The sequence below is a fragment of the Panulirus ornatus genome, chromosome 27 (genome assembly GCF_036320965.1).
Source record: "Panulirus ornatus isolate Po-2019 chromosome 27, ASM3632096v1, whole genome shotgun sequence".
Lineage (NCBI taxonomy): Eukaryota > Metazoa > Arthropoda > Malacostraca > Decapoda > Palinuridae > Panulirus > Panulirus ornatus.
The window spans coordinates 14428100-14448099 of record NC_092250.1 but is presented as its reverse complement, the minus strand read 5'-3'; the positions used below and the strand labels follow the sequence as shown (position 1 = coordinate 14448099).

Here is a 20000-nt window from a genome sequence, read left to right as displayed (position 1 = left end):
TGAAAGCAAAATATTCAGTGGGGAAACCGAACGCGTGAGCCAGGACCAAGATGAGTCAAGACCCGAGGTAGAAGTAGTAGTAGTAATCGTAGTAGTAGTAGTAGTCATAGCAGTAGTTCCGTGATACAGCCGAAGTAGTTCTGTGCCAGATGTGATACACACACACACACACACACACACACACACACACACACACACGAACGCTGGAGAAATGGGAAGGGAGCAGGGACTTAAAGAAACTATAACCCAATGTCAAATCGCTTGTGGTATTCCATCACAGAGATACGGGAAGGAAAGGAAAGAGAGGGAAGGAAGAGGATAGAGAGAGAGAGAGGCCATACCTTATTGGTAAATAAAAATACTGTCACTCCGGGAAAAACTTTTTTTAAATTGATGACGTTGCCTTACCGGTGTGGCCATCTCCAAACTCAAGAATGGAAGAACGAAATGAAATATCATCGAAAAATATTGACGGGTTCAGTGTGGTGTGAGGAGGAGGAGGAGGAGAAAGCAAGGAGCAGTCTGTACTGGGAGGTAGGAAGATTATCATGCTTGAGGTGGCCTTCAGCCACGGACTAAGACGCCTTAGATCCCCAAGAGGGATAAGAACACACACACACACACACACACACACACACACACACACACACATACACTCCCACATTCAAATCCCTTATATACGTGGACGAGAACTTGTTACATCAACGTGTTTCTCAAGTAACACTAAGGGTTACAGGAGCTGGTATAGAAGATTATCAAAGCTGAATTTAGTCATCACGCACACACGCAGAGAAACTGTAACGAAATGAACGCCTCCATATGGAAAAAGAAAAGAGTGGCCATCATGTATTCAAAGTACTAGAGGCAGTGCGCGTATGGTCGGTCCAAAACATTATCGAACATAAAGAAGGAAGTGGCGAAGCTCTGAACTCAGACCTCCTTCAGGTGATACACACGAAGGTGGCGAGGCCCTGAACTCAGACCTCCTTCAGGTGAGACACACGAAGGTGGCGAGGCCCTGAACTCAGACCTCCTTCAGGTGAGACACACGAAAGTGACGAGACCCTGAACTCAGACCTCCTTCAAGTGATACACACGAAGGTGGCGAGGCCCTGAACTCAGACCTCCTTCAAGTGATACACACGAAGGTGGCGAGGCCCTGAACTCCTACTTCAGGTGAGACACACGAAGGTGGCGAGGCCCTGAACTCCTACTTCAGGTGAGACACACGAAGGTGGCGAGGCCCTGAACTCCTACTTCAGGTGAGACACACGAAGGTGGCGAGGCCCTGAACTCAAACCTCCTTCAGGTGAGACTCAAAGGTAATACAAGAGTTCCATTTACCCGGATACAATGGTAGACTTCGTGGACTGAACACCTCAGGGAGTGGAGAGAAGGGGTAACTGAAGGAATGGATGTCAAAACAAGAGGAACACAGGACGAACACGATCTAGCAGACGCGGGAATCAAGTTCCGTTGGACGGATAAAGGATCCAGATAGGGACGAGGGGCTCCGATAACATAAGCTATCAAGCTATATCTCCAGAGTCTGGTAGGGGTGATAAAGGCAATCAGATAGTACTAAAGGGAACCAGATGATAAGGGTAATGCTATAAAGAACATGTCTGAGGCATTGAACTTGCAGCTTCAAAACCTCTTTCTCTTTACCCTAAAAGACCCAGAGTGATCCGTAATCCTACCTAAGGAAGGGGATGATAATAATCTTGAGGGAATGTCGGATTTAATCCAGTAGAAGTTGATGAGACTTATGAAGGAAGTGTATAAAAACTCCACTGTGGTACGTGTGGCATCTCGCCACGTTGGTGCAACAGAAAGACCCCACACAGACACCCTTGCCAAGCCTGTGGCCGGTGCCTTACATCTCCCTCCACAGAGTGGAACTGAAGAGCCACTGCGGTGGTATTGATTCAATAAGGTGACGAAGACGTAGCCCTCAATATCAACTTGGGACTGTAAGAGCCCTGATGAGAATAAACCTACGCTATACACGAGAATATAATGTGAAAGCAAAGAGGAGTGTGTTTGACTGGCATACAAGAGCATATGATGTGAAAGCACAGAGAAGTGTGCTTGATTGGCATTCACTGCTTTCTAAGTGGTAGACTAAATAGGTTCAGAGGATATGGATCATTTGCGACCATTGGATTTCTATGAACGAGTCGACGTCATCTGTAAACAAAGGAGGTGGGTTGGGGGTGTGTGTGTATTTTCCTGGACTGCCAGACGACATTTGATTCTATCCCCAGCGAAGGAGGGAGGGCCATGTCAAACATTCAGGCTGGTTTAAGCAGACGAACACTTCAGCGTGTGGTTACTAGGTAAAGACACACACACACACACACACACACACACACACACAAGGCTGGTAAAGACGAGAAGTCAACACACATAAACAAGAGGCCTGCAAACAAACACAAAAAAGCCTGGCAGTCAAACAAAAGCAAGGACAGGAAGCAGACAAACAAAAGCAAGGATAAAAAGAGAGACGAAATCAGCAGATAAACAGTAAATAAAAGATGATTAAAAAAAAAGAAGAGAGGCCAATTGACAGAGAAACAGCCGACGACAGAGAGAGACGAGAAGCAACAGATTATGAGAAACAGTCTGACAGACAATACCCAGCAGACATAGAGAAACAGATGAGAGGGCAGCAGACATAGAAAACAAGAGGCCTGTCAGCAGGCACAGACAACAAGAGATCAGTCAGCAGACACAGAAAACAAGAGATCAGTCAGCAGACACAGAAAACAAGAGATAAGTCAGCAGACACAGAAAACAAGAGATCAGTCAGCAGACACAGAAAACAAGAGATCAGTCAGCAGACACAGAAAACAAGAGATCAGTCAGCAGGCACAGAAAACAAGAGATAAGTCAGCAGACACAGAAAATAAGAGATCACTCAGCAGACACAGAAAACAAGAGATAAGTCAGCAGACACAGAAAATAAGAGATCACTCAGCAGACACAGAAAACAAGAGATCAGTCAGCAGACACAGAAAACAAGAAGTCTGTCTGTAGACACAGACAACAAGAGATCAGTCAGTAGGCACAGACAACAAGAGACAGCAGACACAGACAATGAGGCAAGGGAGAGACAATGAAAGGGGGGACGACCTTGTACAAGGGAGGATACACCACCACCATCACATCATGGATGGTCTCCCTCAAGATGGGGCGCCCCGAGGGACATGTCCATAGCATAAAAGATTCACAAAGACCTTCTCTCTCCACGGCAGACCACAACCCTGCTGACGAAGTGCTTCCCCTCCTCTTCCACCTTCCCCAGCGTTTCAGACGTCCCGACGTCCTTGTGATTCGTACATCTCAGATGGTAAGAGGTTGCGACATCATGAAGAATCATACTTGGGGGGGCCATGATGGCAGAGGTTGCGACAGTGACGAATTGCGACATGATGATAAGAGGTGGGGCGACAGTGAAGGATTATACTTGCGACATCTACCAGAGAAATATATCTGTGTATACCTTTTCCGTGCATCGTCCCACACCCTCGACTGCTGAAGCTACGTGTATACATCTAACACTTACGTATATGTCTCTCCTCCCACCGTAGGCGCTGATCAACGCCTCGTCTTTTCCCTGTAACATACACACATTTCCCCCGACCCTCACACCGCCTCTTCGGCCTCCATACCCACAGAGAAGCCCTCTCCCCTTCTCCAAACATGCACCTTCCCTCCGTCTATATGCCTCTCTTCTCATCCCCACACACGCTTACCCCCAACACACGCGCCCCATGCGCATGTCGAGGCTACGGGGAGGTTGTCCCATGGCCAAGCAACTGTCGAAGCTACGGGGAGGTTGTCCCATCGCTAAGCAACTGTCGAAGCTACGGGAGATTGTCCCATGGCCACGCAACTGTCGAAGCTACGGGAGGTTGTCCCATGGCCAAGCAACTGTCGAAGCTACGAGAGATTACCCCATGGCCACGCAACTGTCGAAGCTACGGAGGGATTGTCCCATCGCTACGCAATTGTCGAAGCTACGAGAGGTTGTCCCATGGCCAAGCAATTGTCGAAGCTACGGGAAGTAGCCCCATCGCCAAGTAATGTTCCTCTTTCACACCTGATAAGCAATATGCCTCTTAACAGAACGAGTCGACTGGCCTCCACCACCTTGGTCCTCTTAACGTCGTCCTCCAAGGAGGGAGAACGTAATGAACGCCAGAGTAGAACAGCGGATCTCATGGTCTCGATGCAATTTCCTTGGACCTGCCTCCTCGACACTGCGTCGCAGGATTACAAGCCAAGTAGGACGGCCGCGGGGCGAGGTTAAAAGCCAAAAGACACATCGATTAACACCGCTTCCGTTGACCTGAGGCACTGCCGGAGGGCGGCAGTGGTTGAATCCTAAATGGTATCATCACTACAAGCAACAGTCCACGGTGGCCTTCCACGCTCGTTCTCGCCCGAGGCTCGAGGGAAATAAACGCTTAAAAAGAAAAAGAAAAACAGGGACACCTTCAGAAAGATGATGATGTTCGTGGTGGTGGTGGAACGCCATCTGATCCTATCCCCACACGGATAGATCGGGGTCCTGATGATGATGCCCCTGGCCTGCCCCCTCAACATCTGAATAGACCCGTCCCCCATCCCAGCAGGGGCGGACGAACGAACCCTCTCTGGGACAAGCATTCTAGTCCACTGGGAGTGGGACCCAATCCACAACCCCGGACAGAAGTGGGCGCCACTGGAGTGCTCGTCATATACACAGTAAATCGATGCTAGGCCAAATGCCCATACACCATGGGGTCGGATTCGAACCCTGGGAGGAGTTGAGTCCACCCATCCACCCACCTCGGCCACACGGAAGTTAAAAGACACAACAGACACTGATATCCCAGGGTTTTTTCCTGTGTTTGCGTGGCCGGACGCCCGTCCCAGGGTTCGAATCCCACCCGTGGTGTGGGATATACACTGCGTCTTCGACCAATCTACTCCATCACCTACAGTTACGACCGCGTCTTACCTGGACACATCGTAAGGGGCTTCGAGAGGCTGGCGGAGAGCAGCGCCCCCTTCAAGGTTTGGCCTGTAATGTCTCCATCATGTCTGTAACGCTCGCCTGTAGCGGATCTGTAACCTGGGGAAAAGAGAAACGAGAGTTAGAGGAACATGTACATGAACTGACTCTGTATTTCACTGTAACTCCAACGCCAAATGATACTTGAAGACAAGAAGGCATGACAGTGTTATGAGACAAGCTTACATATTATGATAAACTATGTCGACCATATAGATAATGCAATGAACACACTCTTTCACAGAACACATTGAACCTTCCAAATGCAAGGATTCGAACCAGTACCATGTTTGCAGAACACATAATGCCTTCCAAATGCAAGGATTCGAACCGGTACCATGTTCGCAGAACACATAACGCTTTCCAATTGCAAGAATTCGAACCGGTACCATCTGTGTGGTTACCGAGTACACTAGACATGGGCTCCATAGTCTAGTTATTAGCGTATCCAGCTCCCACACAAATGGTTGCAGTTCGAGTCCAAGTTGTGTCATTAGCAGTCGACGCAAGAGAGTGCGGTCTCGTCATTACATTTCAACTTCTAAGGAGACCATCCTGTCTCTGCTACTGGATAAAGCGCAGCTTTGGAGCTGTAGGAGTTCCTGGATAAGGGGTTCTGGGGTTAAGTTTATATATATATATATATATATATATATATATATATATATATATATATATATATATATATATATATATATCTTTTTTCAGAAGAGTGAATGTTGGGGTGAAGAGGGTGGCGAGAGTAAGTGAGCTTGAGAAGGAGACCTGTGTGAGGAAGTACCAGGAGAGACTGAGTACAGAATGGAAAAAGGTGAGAACAATGGAAGCAAGGGGAGTGGGGGAGGAATGGGATGTATTTAGGGAATCAGTGATGGATTGCGCAAAAGATGCTTGTGGCATGAGAAGAGTGGGAGGTGGGTTGATTAGAAAGGGTAGTGAGTGGTGGGATGAAGAAGTAAGAGTATTAGTGAAAGAGAAGAGAGAGGCATTTGGACGATTTTTTGCAGGGAAAAAATGCAATTGAGTGGGAGATGTATAAAAGAAAGAGACAGGAGGTCAAGAGAAAGGTGCAAGAGGTGAAAAAAAGGGCAAATGAGAGTTGGGGTGAGAGAGTATCATTAAATTTTAGGGAGAATAAAAAGATGTTCTGGAAGGAGGAAAATAAAGTGCGTAAGACAAGGGAGCAAATGGGAACTTCAGTGAAGGGCGCAAATGGGGAGGTGATAACAAGTAGTGGTGATGTGAGAAGGAGATGGAGTGAGTATTTTGAAGGTTTGTTGAATGTGTTTGATGATAGAGTGGCAGATGTAGGGTGTTTTGGTCGAGGTGGTGTGCAAAGTGAGAGGGTTAGGGAAAATGATTTGGTAAACAGAGAAGAGGTAGTGAAAGCTTTGCGGAAGATGAAAGCCGGCAAGGCAGCAGGTTTGGATGGTATTGCAGTGGAATTTATTAAAAAAGGGGGTGACTGTATTGTTGACTGGTTGGTAAGGTTATTTAATGTATGTATGACTCATGGTGAGGTGCCTGAGGATTGGCGGAATGCGTGCATAGTGCCATTGTACAAAGGCAAAGGGGATAAGAGTGAGTGCTCAAATTACAGAGGTATAAGTTTGTTGAGTATTCCTGGTAAATTATATGGGAGGGTATTGATTGAGAGGGTGAAGGCATGTACAGAGCATCAGATTGGGGAAGAGCAGTGTGGTTTCAGAAGTGGTAGAGGATGTGTGGATCAGATGTTTGCTTTGAAGAATGTATGTGAGAAATACTTAGAAAAGCAAATGGATTTGTATGTAGCATTTATGGATCTGGAGAAGGCATATGATAGAGTTGATAGAGATGCTCTGTGGAAGGTATTAAGAATATATGGTGTGGGAGGAAAGTTGTTAGAAGCAGTGAAAAGTTTTTATCGAGGATGTAAGGCATGTGTACGTGTAGGAAGAGAGGAAAGTGATTGGTTCTCAGTGAATGTAGGTTTGCGGCAGGGGTGTGTGATGTCTCCATGGTTGTTTAATTTGTTTATGGATGGGGTTGTTAGGGAGGTAAATGCAAGAGTTTTGGAAAGAGGGGCAAGTATGAAGTCTGTTGGGGATGAGAGAGCTTGGGAAGTGAGTCAGTTGTTGTTCGCTGATGATACAGCGCTGGTGGCTGATTCATGTGAGAAACTGCAGAAGCTGGTGACTGAGTTTGGTAAAGTGTGTGGAAGAAGAAAGTTAAGAGTAAATGTGAATAAGAGCAAGGTTATTAGGTACAGTAGGGTTGAGGGTCAAGTCAATTGGGAGGTGAGTTTGAATGGAGAAAAACTGGAGGAAGTGAAGTGTTTTAGATATCTGGGAGTGGATCTGGCAGCGGATGGAACCATGGAAGTGGAAGTGGATCATAGGGTGGGGGAGGGGGCGAAAATCCTGGGGGCCTTGAAGAATGTGTGGAAGTCGAGAACATTATCTCGGAAAGCAAAAATGGGTATGTTTGAAGGAATAGTGGTTCCAACAATGTTGTATGGTTGCGAGGCGTGGGCTATGGATAGAGTTGTGCACAGGAGGATGGATGTGCTGGAAATGAGATGTTTGAGGACAATGTGTGGTGTGAGGTGGTTTGATCGAGTGAGTAACGTAAGGGTAAGAGAGATGTGTGGAAATAAAAAGAGCGTGGTTGAGAGAGCAGAAGAGGGTGTTTTGAAGTGGTTTGGGCACATGGAGAGAATGAGTGAGGAAAGATTGACCAAGAGGATATATGTGTCGGAGGTGGAGGGAACAAGGAGAAGAGGGAGACCAAATTGGAGGTGGAAAGATGGAGTGAAAAAGATTTTGTGTGATCGGGGCCTGAACATGCAGGAGGGTGAAAGGAGGGCAAGGAATAGAGTGAATTGGAACGATGTGGTATACCGGGGTTGACGTGCTGTCAGTGGATTGAATCAAGGCATGTGAAGCGTCTGGGGTAAACCATGGAAAGCTGTGTAGGTATGTATATTTGCGTGTGTGGACGTATGTATATACATGTGTATGGGGGGGGGGGGCATTTCTTTCGTCTGTTTCCTTGCGCTACCTCGCAAACGCGGGAGACAGCGACAAAGTATAAAAAAAAAAAAAAGTATCTTTTCCACACTATTCGCCATTTCCCGCATAAGCGATGTAGCGTTAAGAACGGAGGACTGAGCCTTTCAGGTAATATCCTCACTTGGCCTCCTTCTCTGTTCCTTCATTTGGAAAATTAAAAACGCGAGGGGGGGGGGATTTCTAGCACCCCCGCTCCCTCCCCTTTTAGTCGCCTTGTGCGACACGCAGGGAATACGTGGGAATTATTCTTTCTCCACTATCCCCAGGCATAATATATATATATATATATATATATATATATATATGCTTACTGCTTACTCTTTATATTCCTAGTATGCCTTGAACGGCATATTGGGCGCGTTTCCAGGATGCAAAGTCAGAAACAAACTATATATTTCATACAAGATATTGCCCATAAAACCTCCTTTCCCCCAAACCCAACCCACCCCTCTGTGCATCTATCTAGCAAGCGCTGCGCACTGCACACAGAACACACACACACACACGCGCGTTATCTGAACAGTGTTCGTTATCTGAACAGTGTTCATTACCTGAAGAGTGCGACTGAACAGATTCTTTTGAACTGTGAACAAACTGGTTTAGTGTGTTCTCGTTCATGTTCTGTATTGGTATTTCTTCCTCCTGTACGCGCGTTTCAAAATCTATCGTCTAAAGTGACTTGTCAAAACGTGAACGTGGGGGGGAACGTGAAGGAAGGAGATGGGTCATGTTCAAAAACCCACCCCCCGACCTTCACTTCACTTTCATTTACAGATGTAACCCACCCAACCATCCACCTCACTTTCATTTACATATGTAAATCATGAGGCAGCAAGCATGTGGGGGAAAGTGAAAGAAGGATCTTGGTCATATTCACGACATCCCCACCCCCCCACCTCACCTTCATTTACATATGTAAATCACATAAGATGTGCTCTCACAGGTCGGCAATATAACCCTCAGATCATATTTACTTTTAAAGTTTATCTTTGATCTCTGTCTTTCTCGTGTGCGGGTGTGTGCAAAGTTAACAAGAGACGCTGATTTCTGACCAAATGTGTGTACATATATATATATATATATATATATATATATATATATATATATATATATATATATATATATATATATATTTTCCATACTATTCGCCATTTCCCGCACTAGCGAGGTAGCGTTAAGAACAGAGGACTGGGCCTTTGAGGGAATATCCTCACCTGGCCCCCTTCTCTGTTCCTTCTTTGGGAAAAAAAACAAAAAAAACAAGAGGGGAGGATTTCCAGACCCCCGCTCTCTCCCCTTTTAGTCGCCTTCTACGACACGCAGGGAATACGTGGGAAGTATACTTTCTCCCCTATTCCCAGGGATAGTATATATATATATATATATATATATATATATATGCGTGTGTGTGTGTGTGTGTGTGTGTGTGTCGACGAGTGCGCTCACGCGCACGCGCGCGAGCTTTATATAACATTACGTATATGCAGAACGAGTATGTGTTCACACATAACATAGCCATCCAGTGTCGAATACTGTTCGAAAGGGACTTAAATGCACACTCACGCCCCCCACGACAGACTTATAACAAAAAGATGTGTTGTATATATTCCACATGACGTCATACTGTGCCCGAAAATACGTCACAAACCTGGCATGTTTTCGTACTTTCGATACAGAAGCGATCAATTACAAGCATGTTTTGTACTTTTGATAATACAGAAACCAATATAGTACATACGACATAGTTATTCTAAGTTACGTCAACGTAAAATAGATACGTAAAAGTCATCTATTTCTCCTCGGACGTAAGTCGCTAACAAGCAATTCGTCGTTAACAAGCAGTTTACGTCGCGTGCGTCGGTAACGGCAGACAAATGGCTCGTTGTCTAACTGCTGCCGCCACCACCACCACCACCACTCCAACTAGGTTGTTAAGGCTCGTACATCACCAACACTCCAACTAGGTTGTTAAGGCTCGTACATCACCAACACTCCAACTAGGTTGTTAAGGCTCGTACATCACCACCACTCCAACTAGGTTGTTAAGGCTCGTACATCACCAACACTCCAACTAGGTTGTTAAGGCTCGTACATCACCAACACTCCAACTAGGTTGTTAAGGCTCGTACATCACCAACACTCCAACTAGGTTGTTAAGGCTCGTACATCACCAACACTCCAACTAGGTTGTTAAGGCTCGTACATCACCACCATCTCCTCCCTTACGACCTGACACCATCTCCAGCCCACTGACACCACCATTACCACCACACTCACAACCTGACACCATGACAACTTCTGCCACCACCATCACAACCCCCTACCAACACACCAAACAAGTCCTACCACAACCACTTCCACGGAAATGAATAATAATAATAATAATAATAATAATAATAATAATAATAATAATAATGATAATAATAACAACAATAATAATAATAATAATAATAATAATAATAATGATAAAAATAATAATAACATTAATAATAATAATAATTATAAAATAATAATAATAATAAAAATAATAACAATAATAACAATAATAATATCAATAATAATTATAATGAATAATAATAATAATAATAATAATAATAATAATAATAATAATAATAATAATAATAATTTTTTTTTTTTTTTTTATACTTTGTCGCTGTCTCCCGCGTTTGCGAGGTAGCGCAAGGAAACAGACGAAAGAAATGGCCCAACCCCCCCCCCCCATACACATGTACATACACACGTCCACACACGCAAATATACATACCTACACAGCTTTCCATGGTTTACCCCGGACGCTTCACATGCCTTGATTCAATCCACTGACAGCACGTCAACCCCTGTATACCACATCACTCCAATTCGCTCTATTTCTTGCCCTCCTTTCACCCTCCTGCATGTTCAGGCCCCGATCACACAAAATCCTTTTCACTCCATCTTTCCACCTCCAATTTGGTCTCCCTCTTCTCCTCGTTCCCTCCACCTCCGACACATATATCCTCTTGGTCAATCTTTCCTCACTCATTCTCTCCATGTGCCCAAACCATTTCAAAACACCCTCTTCTGCTCTCTCAACCACGCTCTTTTTATTTCCACACATCTCTCTTACCCTTACGTTACTTACTCGATCAAACCACCTCACACCACACATTGTCCTCAAACATCTCATTTCCAGCACATCCATCCTCCTGCGCACAACTCTATCCATAGCCCACGCCTCGCAACCATACAACATTGTTGGAACCACTATTCCTTCAAACATACCCATTTTTGCTTTCCGGGATAATGTTCTCGACTTCCACACATTTTTCAAGGCTCCCAAAATTTTCGCCCCCTCCCCCACCCTATGATCCACTTCCGCTTCCATGGTTCCATCCGCTGACAGATCCACTCCCAGATATCTAAAACACTTCACTTCCTCCAGTTTTTCTCCATTCAAACTCACCTCCCAATTGACTTGACCCTCAACCCTACTGTACCTAATAACCTTGCTCTTATTCACATTTACTCTTAACTTTCTTCTTCCACACACTTTACCAAACTCCGTCACCAGCTTCTGCAGTTTCTCACATGAATCCGCCACCAGCGCTGTATCATCAGCGAACAACAACTGACTCACTTCCCAAGCTCTCTCATCCCCAACAGACTTCATACTTGCCCCTCTTTCCAAAACTCTTGCATTTACCTCCCTAACAACCCCATCCATAAACAAATTAAACAACCATGGAGACATCACACACCCCTGCCGCAAACCTACATTCACTGAGAACCAATCACTTTCCTCTCTTCCTACACGTACACATGCCTTACATCCTCGATAAAAACTTTTCACTGCTTCTAACAACTTGCCTCCCACACCATATATTCTTAATACCTTCCACAGAGCATCTCTATCAACTCTATCATATGCCTTCTCCAGATCCATAAATGCTACATACAAATCCATTTGCTTTTCTAAGTATTTCTCACATACATTCTTCAAAGCAAACACCTGATCCACACATCCTCTACCACTTCTGAAACCACACTGCTCTTCCCCAATCTGATGCTCTGTACATGCCTTCACCCTCTCAATCAGTACCCTCCCATATAATTTACCAGGAATACTCAACAAACTTATACCTCTGTAATTTGAGCACTCACTCTTATCCCCTTTGCCTTTGTACAATGGCACTATGCACGCATTCCGCCAATCCTCAGGCACCTCACCATGAGTCATACATACATTAAATAACCTTACCAACCAGTCAACAATACAGTCACCCCCTTTTTTAATAAATTCCACTGCAATACCATCCAAACCTGCTGCCTTGCCGGCTTTCATCTTCCGCAAAGCTTTTACTACCTCTTCTCTGTTTACCAAATCATTTTCCCTAACCCTCTCACTTTGCACACCACCTCGACCCAAACACCCTATATCTGCCACTCTGTCATCAGACACATTCAACAAACCTTCAAAATACTCATTCCATCTCCTTCTCACATCACCACTACTTGTTATCACCTCCCCATTTACGCCCTTCACTGAAGTTCCCATTTGCTCCCTTGTCTTACGCACCCTATTTACCTCCTTCCAGAACATCTTTTTATTCTCCCTAAAATTTAGTGATAGTCTCTCACCCCAACTCTCATTTGCCCTTTTTTTTCACCTCTTGCACCTTTCTCTTGACCTCCTGTCTCTTTCTTTTATACTTCTCCCACTCAATTGCATTTTTTCCCTGCAAAAATCGTCCAAATGCCTCTCTCTTCTCTTTCACTAATACTCTTACTTCTTCATCCCACCACTCACTACCCTTTCTAAACAGCCCACCTCCCACTCTTCTCATGCCACAATAATAATAATAATAATAATAATAATAACAATAATAATAATAATAATGATGATGATAATAACAATAATAACATCAATAATAATTATAATAATAAATAATAATATTAATAATAACAATAATAATAATAATAATAATAATAATAATAATAATAATAATAATGATAATAATAATAATTTTTTTTTTTTTTTTTTTTTTTTTTTATACTTTGTCGCTGTCTCCCGCGTTTGCGAGGTAGCGCAAGGAAACAGACGAAAGAAATGGCCCAACCCCCCCCCCCATACACATGTACATACACACGTCCACACACGCAAATATACATACCTACACAGCTTTCCATGGTTTACCCCAGACGCTTCACATGCCTTGCTTCAATCCACTGACAGCACGTCAACCCCTGTATACCACATGACTCCAATTCACTCTATTTCTTGCCCTCCTTTCACCCTCCTGCATGTTCAGGCCCCGATCACACAAAATCTTTTTCACTCCATCTTTCCACCTCCAATTTGGTCTCCCTCTTCTCCTCGTTCCCTCCACCTCCGACACATATATCCTCTTGGTCAATCTCTCCTCACTCATTCTCTCCATGTGCCCAAACCATTTCAAAACACCCTCTTCTGCTCTCTCAACCACGCTCTTTTTATTTCCACACATCTCTCTTACCCTTACGTTACTTACTCGATCAAACCACCTCACACCACACATTGTCCTCAAACATCTCATTTCCAGCACATCCATCCTCCTGCGCACATCTCTATCCATAGCCCACGCCTCGCAACCATACAACATTGTTGGAACCACTATTCCCTCAAACATACCCATTTTTGCTTTCCGAGATAATGTTCTCGACTTCCACACATTTTTCAAGGCTCCCAAAATTTTCGCCCCCTCCCCCACCCTATGATCCACTTCCGCTTCCATGGTTCCATCCGCTGACAGATCCACTCCCAGATATCTAAAACACTTCACTTCCTCCAGTTTTTCTCCATTCAAACTCACCTCCCAATTGACTTGACCCTCACCCCTACTGTACCTAATAACCTTGCTCTTATTCACATTTACTCTCAACTTTCTTCTTCCACACACTTTACCAAACTCAGTCACCAGCTTCTGCAGTTTCTCACATGAATCAGCCACCAGCGCTGTATCATCAGCGAACAACAACTGACTCACTTCCCAAGCTCTCTCATCCCCAACAGACTTCATACTTGCCCCTCTTTCCAGGACTCTTGCATTTACCTCCCTTACAACCCCATCCATAAACAAATTAAACAACCATGGAGACATCACACACCCCTGCCGCAAACCTACATTCACTGAGAACCAATCACTTTCCTCTCTTCCTACACGTACACATGCCTTACATCCTCGATAAAAACTTTTCACTGCTTCTAACAACTTGCCTCCCACACCATATATTCTTAATACCTTCCACAGAGCATCTCTATCAACTCTATCATATGCCTTCTCCAGATCCATAAATGCTACATACAAATCCATTTGCTTTTCTTAGTATTTCTCACATACATTCTTCAAAGCAAACACCTGATCCACACATCCTCTACCACTTCTGAAACCGCACTGCTCTTCCCCAATCTGATGCTCTGTACATGCCTTCACCCTCTCAATCAATACCCTCCCATATAATTTACCAGGAATACTCAACAAACTTATACCTCTGTAATTTGAGCACTCACTCTTATCCCCTTTGCCTTTGTACAATGGCACTACGCACGCATTCCGCCAATCCTCAGGCACCTCACCATGAGTCATACATACATTAAATAACCTTACCAACCAGTCAACAATACAGTCACCCCCTTTCTTAATAAATTCCACTGCAATACCATCCAAACCTGCTGCCTTGCCGGCTTTCATCTTCCGCAAAGCTTTTACTACCTCTTCTCTGTTTACCAAATCATTTTCCCTAACCCTCTCACTTTGCACACCACCTCGACCCAAACACCCTATATCTGCCACTCTGTCATCAGACACATTCAACAAACCTTCAAAATACTCATTCCATCTCCTTCTCACATCACCGCTACTTGTTATCACCTCCCCATTTACGCCCTTCACTGAAGTTCCCATTTGCTCCCTTGTCTTACGCACCCTATTTACCTCCTTCCAGAACATCTTTTTATTCTCCCTAAAATTTACTGATAGTCTCTCACCCCAACTCTCATTTGCCCTTTTTTTCACCTCTTGCACCTTTCTCTTGACCTCCTGTCTCTTTCTTTTATACTTCTCCCACTCAATTGCATTTTTTCCCTGCAAAAATCGTCCAAATGCCTCTCTCTTCTCTTTCACTAATACTCTTACTTCTTCATCCCACCACTCACTACCCTTTCTAAACAGCCCACCTCCCACTCTTCTCATGCCACAAGCATCTTTTGCGCAATCCATCACTGATTCCCTAAATACATCCCATTCCTCCCCGACTCCCCTTACTTCCATTGTTCTCACCTTTTTCCATTCTGTACACAGTCTCTCCTGGTACTTCCCCACACAGGTCTCCTTCCCAAGCTCACTTACTCTCACCACCTTCTTCACCCCAACATTCACTCCTCTTTTCTGAAAACCCATACTAATCTTCACCTTAGCCTCCACAAGATAATGATCAGACATCCCTCCAGTTGCACCTCTCAGCACATTAACATCCAAAAGTCTCTCTTTCGCACGCCTGTCAATTAACACGTAATCCAATAACGCTCTCTGGCCATCTCTCCTACTTACATAAGTATACTTATGTATATCTCGCTTTTTAAACCAGGTATTCCCAATCATCAGTCCTTTTTCAGCACATAAATCTACAAGCTCTTCACCATTTCCATTTACAACACTGAACACCCCATGCATACCAATTATTCCCTCAACTGCCACATTACTCACCTTTGCATTCAAATCACCCATCACTATAATAATAACAATAATAATAATAACAATAATAACATCATCACAACTATCATAAAACAACGCCAACCACCACAACCACTCCCACTTGTTATCACAACCACTCACAACAACCAATTAACCCAACACCTTAACCATAGTTTCATAACAACACAAAAAGGAACAACCACACATCCACAACCAAGCACAACATTAAGCAGGAAGACGACGCGCCACAACGTAGTAACCAAACAAAGCGAAAGACTATAATGTAAACGTTGTGTATATCCAGATCACGCGCGTCTGAAACACCAAAACCCAACCTATAATTCATGCATTTTACCCCTTATTAAATCCCTTATACCACTCACAAATACATTCACAAGGTGCCTGGATCCTTTAACGAACTACTGGAGGTACTTACAGGTTCGTGGGAACACTCTGGGATCCATTTATAGTCCAGGGAAAAGTAGGCTCAAAAGATCTTTCCAATGTGGTCTGGCTCACTCCTCTCTCTCTCTCTCCTTGCTCCATTTTACCCCTTATTAAGTCCCTTATACCACTCACAAATACATTCACAAGGTGCCTGGATCCTTTAACGAACCACTGGAGGTACTTACATGTCGTGGGAACAGTCTTGGATCCATTTATAGCCCAAGGAAAACTAGGCTCAAAAGATCTTTCCAATGTGGTCTGGCTCACTCCTCTCTCTCTCCGTGCTCCATTTTACCCCTTATTAAATCCCTTGTAACACTCACAAATACATTCACAAAGTGCCTGGATCCTTTAACGAACCACTGGAGGTACTTACATGTCGTGGAAACACTCTGGGATCCATTTATAGCCCAGGAAAACGTAGGATCAAAAGATCTTTCCAAATGTGGTCTGATTCACTCCGTGCTCCGCTAGGGGGACAGCACGTTGAAGCCAAGCGGGCGCTGGCCTATATGATTCTCCACAGAGAGGCGCGCGGGTCTAAATTCTGTTAGCGCATAGCGCGCTTCCTTTAAGCGCATACAGCGATTCCTTTAAGCGCATACAGCGCTTTCTTTAAGCGCATACTGATGTACAGTCCATTACAAGATATTACAGATGATGATGGATGAAGTATGTGATGCGTACGCTTCGTCTCTATGCCTCACATGTTTACGTTTTGTGAAGAAAATGTTTTGATCTTTACTACTACCATTACTACTGTTACGAGTAGTGGTAGTAGTAGTAGTGGTGGTGGTAGTAGTAGTAGTAGTAGTAGTAGTAGTAGTAGTAGTAGTAGTAATAATAATAGTGGTAGTAGAAGTAATAGTAGTAGTAGAAGTAATAGTAATAGTAGTAGTAGTAGTAGTAGCAGTAGTAGTAGTAATAATAATAATAGTGGTAGTAGAAGTAATAGTAGTAGTAGAAGTAATAGTAGTAGTAGTAGTAGTAGTAGTAGTAGTAGTAGTAGTAGCAGTAGTAGTAGTAATAATAATAATAGTGGTAGTAGAAGTAATAGTAGTAGTAGAAGTAATAGTAGTAGTAGTAGTAGTAGTAATAATAATAGTGGTAGTAGAAGTAATAGTAGTAGTAGTAGTAGTAGTAGTAGTAGTAGTAGTAGCAGTAGTAGTAGTAATAATAATAATAGTGGTAGTAGAAGTAATAGTAGTAGTAGTAGTAGTAGTAGTAGTAGTAGTAGTAGTAGCAGTAGTAGTAGTAATAATAATAATAGTGGTAGTAGAAGTAATAGTAGTAGTAGAAGTAATAGTAGTAGTAGTAGTAGTAGTAGTAGTAGTAGTAGTAGTAGCAGTAGTAGTAGTAGTAGTAGTAGTAGTAGTAGTAGTAGTAGTAGCAGTAGTAGTAGTAATAATAATAATAGTGGTAGTAGAAGTAATAGTAGTAGTAGAAGTAATAGTAGTAGTAGTAGTAGTAGTAGTAGTAGTAGTAGTAGTAGTAGCAGTAGTAGTAGTAGTAGTAGTAGTAGTAGTAGTAGTAGTAGCTTCTTAAAAGTGGTTCTATGCAACACGGGAATTCCTTCCTAGAAATTAGTCTTGGGGTAAATGTAAACAAGTGAATATGTGCTCACACACGCGAGGGTTCGAATCCTGGACTCGGGAGTCGACCCCATAGCCAATCTTTCCCTTGGGGGGGTTGGTCGATAAATGGGTACCTGGTTCAGGCTGGGGTATATGTGTGCGTTTACATATATAAGAGTAAAGGATATATATATATATATATATATATATATATATATATATATATATATATATATATATATATATATATATATATATATATATATATATATATTATCATTATTATCATCATAGTATATACACACACACGTATATAATATATATATATATATATATATATATATATATATATATATATATATATATATATATATATATTTTATACTAATCGCCATTTCCCGCATTAGCGAGGTAGCGTTAAGAACAGAGGATGAGGACTGGGCCTTTGAGGGAATATCCTCACCTGGCCCCTTTCTCTGTTTCTTCTTTTGGAAAAAAAAAAAAAAAATGAGGGGAGGATTTCCAGCCTCCCGCTCCCTTCCCTTTTAGTCGCCTTCTACGACACGCAGGGAATACGTGGGAAGTATTCTTTCTCTCATACTATTCTCCATTTCCCACGTTAGCGAGGTGGCATATAAACGCCCATACACGTACATATACATACATATACCTTTCAACGTATGCATACATATACATACACAGACATAGACATATATATATATACACATGTACCTATTCAGACATGCTGCTCTCATCCATTCCCGTCGCTACCACACAGGAAACGTACCCCTCCCCCTTCCTCTTTACAGCGAGGTAGCGACAGGATAAGACGAAAGTTAAGACAACACAGGTGTAGAACACACACACACACACACACACACACACACTGACACACACACACACACACACACACACGTGCCACATGACAATGCAAGGACACGAACCAAAAAAAACAAACAAACAAACACACATTTCTCACAGGTATTCGCGGGTGTAAACAAACAACAGAAAACGGAGACAGACAGACTCAAAGGGGTTTCTTTTGGTTTTATTTTCCATTGGACCAGCCCGGGCTGTGACCGGCTGACAGAAAGACGGGACCGGGGAGAAAACACACACAAAAAAAAACATCTATTTGTGCTGAAGGGAAACGTTGTGGTTGGGGGGGGGGGGGGGGGTAAAGCAATTGTCCGGGCCAATAAGCAAATACGCAAATAAGGAAAGGGGAAGGGGGGGTGGGGTAGGGGTTGGGTGGGTGGGTGGGGGTGAATGTTTATAGTAGGGCCTGCGCGCGCGCGCGCGCACATAGAAGGCAAGCTGGAAACCTGTTGGTACAGAAAAGGCAAATGGGACAGAGTAGAGAGAGAGAGAGAGAGAGAGAGAGAGAGAGAGAGAGAGAGAGAGAGAGAGAGAGTAGAGAGAGAGAGAGAGAGTAGAGAGAGAAGAGAGAAAGAGAGTAGAGAGAGAGAGAGAGAGAGAGAGAGAGAGAGAGAGAGAGAGAGAGAGTAGAGAGTTGAGAGAGAGAGAGTAGAGAGAGAGAGAGAGAGAGAGAGAGAGAGAGAGTAGAGAGAGAGAGAGAGAGAGTAGAGAGAGTAGAGAGAGTAGAGAGAGAGAGAGTAAAAGAGAGAGAGAGAGAGAGAGAGAGAGAGAGAGAGAGAGAGAGAGAGAGAGAAGAGGAGAGAGAGAGAGAGTAGAGAGAGAGAGTAAAGAGAGAGAGAGAGTAAAGAGAGAGAGAGAGAGATTAGAGAGTAGAGAGAGAGTAAAGAGAGAGAGAGAGGCGTTGTTATCTCCACCGTGCGTACGTGTAAGTGGACGAGGTGACACACACAGAAAAATGACAAGGGCTAGAAGAACATCCGGGTCGTGTTCGCGCGGGACGAGGGGCGTGGAGAGGGTGTGTGTGATGGAAAAAAAAATTGGGATGTAATTGCTTCACTGGCAACTCAAGATTATTTAGCTGTAGAAGGCCAGACCAATTCATTATCATTATTATTATCATTACTATCATCATTATCATGATTTATTATTATTATTATTATTATTATTATTATTATTATTATTATTATCATTATTATTATTATTATTATTATTATTATTATTATTATTATCATTATTATTATTATTATCTATTACTATTATCATTATTATCATTATT

The 20000-nt window shown here is 43.4% G+C and overlaps 1 protein-coding gene across 2 annotated transcripts in view; it reads right to left on the bottom strand.

Moving 5' to 3' along the window:
* LOC139757588 (thyrotropin-releasing hormone receptor-like) overlaps positions 1-20000 on the bottom strand; it is an 833567-nt gene that overhangs the window by 522612 nt on the left and 290955 nt on the right. For both annotated transcript variants that reach the window (XM_071678214.1, XM_071678215.1), the window contains one exon: positions 5009-5122. The gene's annotated coding sequence lies outside the window, so the exon portion shown is untranslated. The remainder of the gene's footprint in view (positions 1-5008; positions 5123-20000) is intronic.